This window comes from Cricetulus griseus (genome assembly GCF_003668045.3).
Source record: "Cricetulus griseus strain 17A/GY chromosome 1 unlocalized genomic scaffold, alternate assembly CriGri-PICRH-1.0 chr1_1, whole genome shotgun sequence".
In the NCBI taxonomy this organism is placed as follows: domain Eukaryota; kingdom Metazoa; phylum Chordata; class Mammalia; order Rodentia; family Cricetidae; genus Cricetulus; species Cricetulus griseus.
The window spans coordinates 113981975-113993143 of NW_023276807.1; positions in this window are offsets into that span (position 1 = coordinate 113981975).

The following is an 11169-nucleotide window of genomic DNA, read 5'->3' on the forward strand; positions in this document are numbered from 1 at the left end:
ATCCTCAACAGATGTCCACTCCAGACTCAAAGTTTTCTTTCTCCCACTTAAGAAAGGCTGTTTTCTCTTCTTACACAAACAACCCATCCATGAATGTTGCACACAGGAAGATAAGATGGACTGAGCATCAACCTGTCCTCCAAAAAGTGTGACTTCCACTTGGAACCCACAGCTCAGGAAAATATCCAGCCTGCTCACGAAACCTTGATAGAGAGGGTCAAAGAAAAATAGAGACAACATAATCCCTTCCCTGTGCTGACATCCTCATTTACATCCTCACCACATTAATTTTCTTTGTTTCAACTTCATTGTAAAGTCAAGGAAGGCTTCCTGGGCAGTGTGAGGCATGCATTACACAGCCTATAATATCTAAATGTTCTTATGCCATCCCCTGATAAAAGTCAGTATGACACCATCACTAAGCTGTTATTTTTCAAATAACAACAGTAACATTTAATTAGAGTTTAACCTGGCAGCCCGCTTTCCCCTAATGACGTACAAGACACCACAGTTCCCTGAAACACAAAAGATCTACATCCAGAGTAAATGACACATGTCAGAGCTGAACACTAGTGACCAATTATGCATCTCACTGTCATTAATTACATACCTTTCAAGTAGCTTGGAGTGGGGGGGAAAGCAGCAGGATTTTGGTCCTTCATATATGATACCAAGTTAGGAGACATCTTTGCCAGGCTACCACAACTGCTTTTGCTATACTGAGTGAAGCTCCAAACAGTATCTCTTCAATAAGTGAAATGGCTAATTATGTTTCTTGATCCCATTTCAACTAAAAATATAATAGGAAAAAAAGCCTAGCATCATCCCCAGCACATAACAGGTTCTTTATAAACTGTAGTTATAAGCATAGTAAATGTTTTTTAACAGGTTTTTTTTTTGTTTGGTTGGTTTTGGTTTGGTTTGGTTTGGTTTTTCAAGACAGGGTTTCTCTGCGTAGCTTTGGAGCCTGTCCTGGTACTCGCTCTGTAGACCAGACTGACTTCGAACTCACAGAGATCTGCCGGCCTCTGACTCCCGAGTGCTGGGATTAAAGGCGTGTGCCACCAACACCTGGCCAAATATTTACAGTTTTACTGTTTATCTTATTTTTAATTATATGTACATCTGTATGGTTGGGTAGAGGTGAAGACATGAGAACAGGTACTCAGAGAAGCTAGAGATGTCAGATCCCCCTGGATCTGGAGTTGTAGGCAGTTGTGAGCTGTCCAACATGAGTCCTGGGAACCAAACTTAGGCCCTTTGAAAGAGCAGTCTGTGTTCTTAACTGCTAAGTCATCTCTTTAACCCCAAATGCTATACTTATAAATTCAGTCATTTCCATAGCCCAGGCTGCACTGGACTGTGGGAAAAAATTGTCTTTCTCACTTTAGCTTCCTGAAGTCAGTCATCTAGTACATCTACTCACTAATGCCACACACCTAACAGAGTACTTGCTCAGAGCTCAGCATGGCTTCCCTAGATAAGGACTGCCAAAAAAAAACTCCCTCTTGGAGATTTACAATGTATGATTTAGAGGCTCTGAGAAGTTCTTCAAGGGAAAGATTGGTCCATACATGCATATAATCAGTCACACATCCATTCATAGTCATACATACATACATACATACATACATACATACATACATACATAATACATACATGGTAAATAATTTCAAATAAAGAGATACCAGATGATGCAGTTTAGGAGCTCAGAAAATACATGGATATAGATCAATTCATAGAGGATAGATGATAGAGAATAGACATGATAGACGATAGATAGATAGATAGATAGATAGATAGATAGATAGATAGATGAAATTTTGGCATTTTTCTTGGCAGTAATACTTTTGTTGTCATAGCCTCCTGTTCCCACTATGACACAATGGTATACTAAGAAACACTCTTGGTCATGGAACAGGATCACACTGAGGATACCCCTGACCAAGATTCTCACTAACTACACTCTAAACAAGATCTGAAGCTATCCTGACTTTGTATCAAGCTTAGCCCATAAAGACTTGAAAAAAATCACTTACATAGTTTCTAATAGCTCAAAGCTACATCCTCAGGATGGCCAACCCTTTACCATCTTAAAGTGTCTGCCAAAGGAAACTCAAAGCTTCCAAAAGAACGTGCTGCCTGTTTGAAGAGTCTCTACAGATAGGGCTCATCTCCCAAGTCCTGTGGGAGGGAGGAGACTGACTTCATTAAGTGTCACTTAGCAAAACCAGATAGATTTCACAGAAACCAAGTCCTCCATCCCATCTTTTGTAAATTGTCACTTTCCTGACTCTCCTGATTGTCCTTAAACCCCTTTCATCCTCCCTTTAAGATGGCCAGCCAGCTCTGCACGAAGTTCGGTCTTTCCACCTATTGTGCTAGCACATTGCTGATTGAATCTGTCCTTAACACTTGAGTGTCTGCTTTTGTTGATCTCTGACAGCCCATCAAAAGCCATTCTCCACACTGAACCACCATCAGGCAACACTTACACAGCTTGACCCCAAAGGATCAACTTGATGCAATGCTGAGGCTCTGGAAAGATTTGAGATTAGTCTGTCCCCAAAAAGCAGTCACCAGCATGCTTGTTATAAATTCCAGAACTCCCTTGGAGTCACACAGAGTTAACTAAAATTCTAGCTGGTCCTTTCAAGGTCACTGTATAATCTCTGTGGACCCAAGGGGCCATGGTAAGAATTCCTAGTAAGGAAGGCCAGGGTTTCCCCTGATGCTTGCTTTCCAGCTCGCCTATGTCTGCCACATCTCAGCATGGGTACTCAAGCATGTCACTCAAGATGCAGAGATAGAAATCAGCCTTTCCTTCACTAAGGAGAGGAAGGGACCAGGGATAAAAACTTTAGCCAGCAGGAGCCAGTCATTTCTTTGAAGCATATATGATGTGTACACACACACACACACACACACACACACACACACACACACACACACACACACACACACACACACCCTAAATATCTTTCCAAGCAAAGGAAACACTTTATGGCAAAAATGAAAACACTCCAGACAAATCATGAACATCCTAAATGTTATTCAGTCTTGTTCCACCTCAGCAAAGCTGAGTGATGTCTTTACTATAATTCTTTTCAAACCTTTGTACGGACAGGTCAGCTCTTTTCACCATTGACTTCCAGGTTAAACTCCAAGTCACCAGTTTTCCAAAGAGGATCTAATGGCATGACCTACGATCACTAGTAAATGATTACACTTTCAGATACCAAAGTTTTCTTCTGCCTAAATCACATCCACAATGATTCCAATAAAAGTGGTGGTGAGTCCCAAAAATGGCCTTTAAGGAGGCAGCTGGGACATAAGGAGGTATTTCCTAACCTTCATTTGGCAGTTGTCCCCATATATTTATCCATCTCTACTGTAGGATTCAATAATGCCTCCAATAGAATTGGAGTCTAATTCCTGGATCTTACTTATGTGATCTTACTTCACAAAATAAGGTCTTACAGATATAATATAATAGGTTTAAAATGGTGAAATGACTCTGAATCAGACAGTAGGGCTTAATATAACTGTAAATAAAAAGAAGACAAGAGGATAAAGAGATGGCTCAGTAGGTGAAGCACTTGCCATACAAGCATGAGGACCTGAGTTGATCCCATAACCCACATCAAAAACATAAAGGGTGTGTTGGAGTTGAAGAGATGGGTTGTTGGCTAAGAGTACTTTTTGTTCTTGCACAGGATCCAGATTTGATTCCCAGCCCCCAAGCATACACAACTCCAGTTCTAGGATATGCATGATACACACACAGATACATAAAACATTAATACACATAAAATAAAATAATAAATATTTTAATAAAAATTTTAAAGGTGTGGTGGTGTGTGTTTGTAGCCCCAGCACTGAGACTGTGTAGGCTGGCAGAACTTTAGAGTTTACCAAATATACAGACAGTCTAGACTAACTGGCAATGAAAGACCCTGGAAATGTAAAATGGACAGCCCTTAAGGAATGATACTCAAGGTTGACCTGTCTTCCATACATACACACACATATACATATATAAACACACACACACAGAGAGAGAGAGAGAGAGAGAGAGAAGAAGAAGAAGAAGAAGAAGAAGAAGAAGAAGAAGAAGAAGAAGAAGAAGAAGAAGAAGAAGAAGAAGAGAAGAAATGGTGGAAGCATGACAACAGACGCTGAGGTCAGAATAAAATAAGGAGAGGCCTCAAGCCAAGGAAGGCAGAAAGACTACAGCCCCGCTGACACCTCCTGCATAGCTGTGAGGTAATAAATTTATATTATTTCAAGGCACTAAGTTTGTGGCCATCTGTTATAGGCAGAGGAAACCGATACCCTTCACAGAACATACTCTATGCAATATTTAAATTTATCCATTTTTTAACTTACTGTCTAAATTTATCCAAACAATGTTCATGGAACCTGGACTTTGATGCAGTTTTTTTATTTTTCATATACACGTCAAATGAATATTATTATTAAATCTACTATCATTACCTCCTGATGTCACCTAAATGGCAATGTGTGTTATGCTTTACACAGCTCTGGACCTCCAAAATGTTCATGTCCTCAGGATGGGGGAGCAGAGATCTACACAGGCTCTCCCACTCACTGTGTCTGGCTTATACACAGGCATTCCTGTGGCTGGACTGTACAAAGGCTCTTCCACTCATCTTGAACTTTGACTCACTTTGATTCTCTTAGTTGTTTGTTTCCTCCTTTGTACAGGTCAGGCAGACCTGCTGCCACCAGGACTCTCCAGAACAGCCATGACTGAGCAGAGCACAGAACGCTAGGCCAGTGTCCCTAACAGTATGCAGATAGGGAAACTGAGGCTAACAGCAACAGCAGCAGCAACCCTGTTTTCCCATCCTCATGTTTCCTCCTGCAGCTCCTTTGTGTTATATTCAGTTGGCATTAAAAACAGCTGCTTAGCATGACACTCCTCTCCTCATGACCACTGAGTTATAATCATATAACACAATAATAAATCCAAAAATGTGACTTAAATGATGGTGCCAGGAACTTCCAATGGTAGGATTGATTAAATGTTCCAGTGCTCAATGACTTTGTCTTTAAATGGGGGAAATCCTAATGTATTCAAAATGCTCCAAAGGATATGACAGACTCTGAAGATTCCCCCAATGGAAGGCCTCACCCTCCCTGAGGAGCAGAAAGGGGATGGGATTGGGAGTTAGCAGGGGCAGGGGAGGAGGGGAAGGAGAGGGAACTGGGATTAACACGTAAAACAAGCTTGTTCCTAATTTAAATTAAAAAAAAATGGAAAAATTGCATTATCCCAAAATGACATGTGCTCAACTGGTGATGTAGTTCAGTGTAAAGAGTTTGCCTAGCATGTGCAAGGCCCTGGATGCTTTCTTCAACATTACAAAAGGGGAGGTGGAGAATTATCTCAGATGATAGAATGTTTGCACCCCAGGACCACAAAAACTGGATATGGTCAGGCACACCTATAATCCCACCACTTTGGAAGTGGAAGGCAGGAGGATTATATTGGAGGCCATCTTTGACCACATAAGTTTGATTGGAGATAGAGGGGAAAATAAGGAGAGAAAGGGGAAGGGGAGAGGAGATTTCTGCTAAATTTCCCAGCACCAAGCCTGACAGTAAGTATTCAATGTTAGCTGAACCTGAACTGGGAACGATTACCATTTTCTGAGTATGCAAGGTGACAGCACCTATACCTTGGATCCTGATGCAAAAAGCACAGGACCAGATCTTTTTCTAAGGTTGGGATGTGTTTTGGAGCAGGGCACTGATGTGGAGGCTACGACTGTTCTCTGTGCTGTGCTGTGTTTGTTCTCTGTGCTGTGTTTGTTCTCTGTACTGTGTTTGTTCTCTGTGCTGTGCTGTGTTTCTTTTTAAGGACTTGCAAGAGTGATGGTCTAGAACCTTCCTAATGCTGTGACCCTTTAATACAGTTCATGTTGTAGTAAAACCCAACCATTAAATTCTTTCATTGCTACTTTATAACTGTAAATTTGTTACTGTTATGAATAATAGTGTAAATATCTGATATGCAGGATATCTGATATGCAAGCCCCAATGGGGTTGCTATCCACAGATTGAGAACCGCTGGCTTAGAAGCACCTATTTTCAGATGTTTAAGAAGTGTTTACTATGTTTTCAACCAATTTTCATTTCTGTTGAAAGAAGTAAACATGAGAATGTGGGAGGGTAAGGGACAAAAAAAAAAAAAAAAAAAATGGATCTCCAGCTTGCCAGCTGACTTGTGGACCCTAGGTCTGCATAGCTACAGCTTGAATGGGAGGAACCTTGCTTCTCACTGGGTTCCCAGTGTGCATCTGTTGCCAACGCCTGCCCCCTTGTGAAAATGTTTTAAACTGCATGTAACCTTCAAAATGCTCTTGATTAAATAAATGGCTTCAGTGATCCAACTTGCCCTGTGACCTACAAGATAAAATCACTAGTCCTGGCTAGCTCACCCAGTGTCGCAGACAGCAAGGAGTGGGGCCATTTCTCCTGCTGTCACACACTCGGGTGCAGCTCACCCGCACTCATACCACCAGGGCCCCTCTACTGTTTTTCCCAGGTGAGGTACAGGGCCTGCTCTCTAAATTGATGTGGTTGGTTACGGACAGTGCCAGCTCTTCTGTTCTCATGCCCCTGAGACCACTCTCCCACCTGTCACAGGTGGCAAGAAGTGGGAGGGAGAAGGGCACATATCCCTTGACCTTGCTGCCCCATGGAGAGGACGGGGGGGGGGGGATTCTGATCACCCACAGACCCAGCTCACCTGCACACAACACTAACCTCACACAATAGGGTCAACTAGAGAGCTACCCCAGTGAGGTGCAGGGCTCCCTCTCCCATGTGCTGCAGTTGGTGTTGGGCAGGGCCTTCTCTCCACCTGCAGCAGGTGGCAAAGGAAGGGAGGGCAGATGAAAGAGGCGATTCTGGAGAGCCCACCTGGGGGAGGGGGGGTGATGATGAGAGAAAGCTGGAGGGCTGACCAACCAGCTACCACCCAGGCCCAGAACCAGGATTACCAGTTTGCCCATCCCAACATCCACCTATGTTGATATTGGAAGTAAGAACTGCTGAAGCGTGTGAAGGGGCGGGATCTGCAGATCCACAGCTACAGGATCTCCATGACACAGGACAACAGAATATCCTGGATGGGTCCCAGTGAGGGCCCAGAATCAAGGGTGTAGCAGAAGTCAGACCTTAAACCAGACCAATGACTCATTTCATGAACGGGTAAAGATGTATAGTCTAAAGGGTAAACTGTGTGATTCGCTGAGCCACGATATAGCTTCCACACCGAGATTTTATTTGTTTTTGTTTGGGGGGGTCTGGGGATGGCTTTTGCTTTAACTTTTAAATTTTGCTTGGGGGGAGAGGTTACAAGGGCAGAGGGCACAAGCAAGAGCATGGGGAAATGAGTGGGATGGCGATGCTTAAGGTGAACTCCACAAAGAATCAATAAAAAGTTTAAAAAAAAAAAATCAGTACCCACATTTACACAATGGAGTACTACTCAGTGGAAAAAAAAAACAATGGAATCTTGAAGATTGCAGGAAAATGGATGGAACTAGAAGAAACCATTCTGAGCGAGGTAACCCAATCACAAAAAGACAAACATGATATGTACTCACTCATATGTGGATTTTAGACATAGAGTAAAGGATTACCAGCCTACAATCCACACTGCCAGAGAAGCTAGGAAACAAGGAGGACCCTAAGAGAGACATACATGGTCCCCTGGAGAAGGGGAAAGGGTCAAGATCCCCTGAGCAAATTGAGAGCACGGGAAGAGGGGGGGGGAGCTATGAGAATGAGAAGGGAAGAAGAGGAAGGATGCAGAGGACATGAGGAAGCAGAAAGGTTGAGTCAGGGGGAAGAATAGAAGAAAGGATATGTGATAGGTAGGGCGTTAGTTGGGGATGGTAGGGGAGGATGGGAAGGAGAAGGGAACTGGGACTGGCATGTAAATCAATCTTGTTTCTAATTCAAATAAAAAAATCTGAAAAGAAAAAAATCAGTACCCAGACACATTTCATGATGCAGCACCTGCCTCCTAAGTTGTCCTCCTCTTGCTGGCCTGTATTCTCCCAGAAGACATCTCCATGGTTCTTTGGTAATTAAACAGCTGGGGTAAACCTGGGAATCAGACTAGAGTTCAGAATTGATCCACTTCATTCCCAAAGCTGTGCAGTTCCGGATAAGTGAACTAATATCTCTTGTGCTATTCCTCCTGTGTGAAATGAAGGCAATAACATAGCCTGGGGTTGTTGTAGAGTCAAGGGGGAAATCTCCTCAGGAAGGGCCCCCAGTGCCTACCCTGTTGGCTATTTGCAGACTCATGACCTTTCTGCTCAGGAATAATCATTTATAAACCACCACATAACTGATGAAGTAGCCTCTGCTGTCGAGACCTTGCAGTCTGAAGAGACAAGAACACAAAAACTTAGCACATGTACAATTTGACAAAAACAGTGCTAGAGTTTTGAAATAGTTTAGACTGCACCCACCCTTCAAATGGAACACTAAAGATAAGGGTTGTGGGCACTGGTTTATTGGGAAAACTGGTCTGAGGTAGAATGGGAGAGGTAGGGAGCCAACACACTTCACTTTATCAAGTTCGGTCAGTACTAGGCAGTCGATGAGGTCCCCCACCCCACCCCAGTACCTGGTCAGCAGACAGTAATGGAGCTTCCTGTCAGTTGTTTTAAATCTCTGCTTGCCACTAAATCTGCTCAGTGTCCCCAGTCCAAAGGGTTCCTCAAAGGGAAAACTCCAGAAAAGCTGAATGAGAGAGTGTGAAATTGTCCTGGTAGGAGTGGGTGCATGCTAGGTATGTGGCTGTCCCTTGTTGTACCTGTTTTCTCCATCTGTGAAATGGGGAGCTAATAGTGCCTATTCAATAGGGCCGTTGTGAAATCTTCAAAACTGTGTCATGATGACATGTTTTAGTGTAATTGGGATGGTATCACCTATCAGGTGTGTCCCATACAACATCATGCTATAGGACTTTCTCATATCACTAAGAATTATTTCAAATTGAGACTTTTAATAGTACCATCATATTTAATATTAGCACAGTTGTACTAATTAATTGCACTGCTTGTTTGCAGTCTGATAGAGTTCAGTGCCCTGAAAGTCCTTCCAAATGCTGGCTTTTGCTACTTTGTAGCTGTGTGATGTTGGGCCAGTAGAAATCTCTACACCTTACTCTCCTCAGCGAAATAGGCAGAGTTTTCTCCATGGAGTTGTGAATCAGTGAAGGTGCACAAAATAGATCACACAATAGGTAAATGTTAGAGAACTATTAATGTAGTAATTATTTAACAGCATTTTACTGTGGGTCTTCAAGGCTGTTTCCAAGATTTCAGTACTTTATACGTAGGAATGATGTTTGTCACAAGTTTCTGTCCTGGTACCCGGTTCTTACCTAGCATCTAGTGGAATTATTAGCTCAGATGATGTAAAGTTTTAGAGTACTGATAGAGACCACTGAACTACTTCCCAAAGAAGTTCTGCTAACCTGGCATTCTCACACACACTAAAATAAAAATCACCCTCATCTGGCAGCTCTGGCTACTGCTACCTCATTGTTTCTGGGGAGGTGGAGACAGGTGGCTCCTGGGGCTCACTCGCCAGCCAGTCTAGCCCTATGAGTGAACCCCTGATCCCAGTGAAAGACCTTGTCTCTAAAAACAAAGTAGATGGTAGAACATCTGAGGTTGCTCTCTGGCTTCTATATGTGTACACACATGCTCACAAACCTGATGGGGAAAGTCCTTCTGTGTATATGTTTGTCTTATTGGTTGATAAATAAAGCACTGTTGGCCAATAGGGAAGCAAGATAGGTGGGGCTAGGAGTTGAGGAGGATTCTGGAAAATGTAGTAAAGTGGGGAGTCGCCATGTGATCCCATGAAGAGAGAACACATGCTGCTGGCATCCTTGATAAGTCTTTATAAAATATATAGATTAATGGTTAAGGTTGATACTTATGACAGAGCTAGCAAATAAGAAATCCTAGTCATTGGCCAGCAGCATTGTAATTAATATTAGTCTCTGTGTGTTATTTGGAGGCCCCAAAAGTGGCAACAGAATCCAGGCAGCTGGTGGTAAGAGTTATCGTTACATTTACGTGCTTATACATGTATACACACACACACACACACACACACACACACACACACACACACACACACACAATGAGCTGTGGATACATGCTATCACAAGGATGGGGTTTTAACACCACCCTCTGAGCGCTTAAGTATATCAGGCCCTTAGCCTATATTCGTTTCATCCTTGGAGATCATTATGGCCTCGTCCTATGAGAGATAAATGCAAACATTCAGGGGTGTACAGAAATAAGCGGAAGAACTGAGTCTTGTGCAGGCCGACTTCTTCAGACTCTGTTCCTTTACCCCACTGCTGTGGGTAAGTTAGAAAATGTCTCAATTGCTTACTGGAACAGACAACAGCAGGCTGCTTCCTAGCACTCTATGGCCACGCCATGCAGCTCTGACCATTTCCAGAAGTTATGATCATACCCAACTTCTGGAACCATGCAGGCTGACCTCTCAGCCAGCAAAACCCATTTTGAGAACAATCTGGCTGAAAACAAGCACCTAGGGCCACACAGTCCACACAGGTTGGAGGAACCTGAAAACCCATTAAGCCAGAATTCAAAGTCCATGTAGCCGACCAATAAACTTTAGCAATAGTGCTTATCTATGAGAACAAAGCAGAGCCAAATCCTGGTAGACTCTTCTAGATTATATTCAAGGACTAAGTTCACAAGACCCCACGTAGCATGAATTAACAGGGCCTGTACAATTCCTCTCCACCCACACTAATGCTCACTCATCTTCTCATACCTGTTACTCTACTGAAGCCTCTCCTCAAGATCACAATGCCAGTGGCCAGTAGCTAGGTTTTAGCTTTCATTTCTCTTCTCAGCAGCATTTGTCATGGTCCACCTCTCCTTGACACATGCTCTTTAGCCCCAACACACTGCATCCTTAGTTCTCCTGCCTCCCTTTCCCAACAGTGCCTGCTATTCTTTGGATATGATTTATGTCCCCTGTTGATGTGCAGACTCCTCATCATATGTGGGCCCTTGATTCTCTTGAAATGTGAACAATATGAACCTATTTTCTTTACAGTTACCC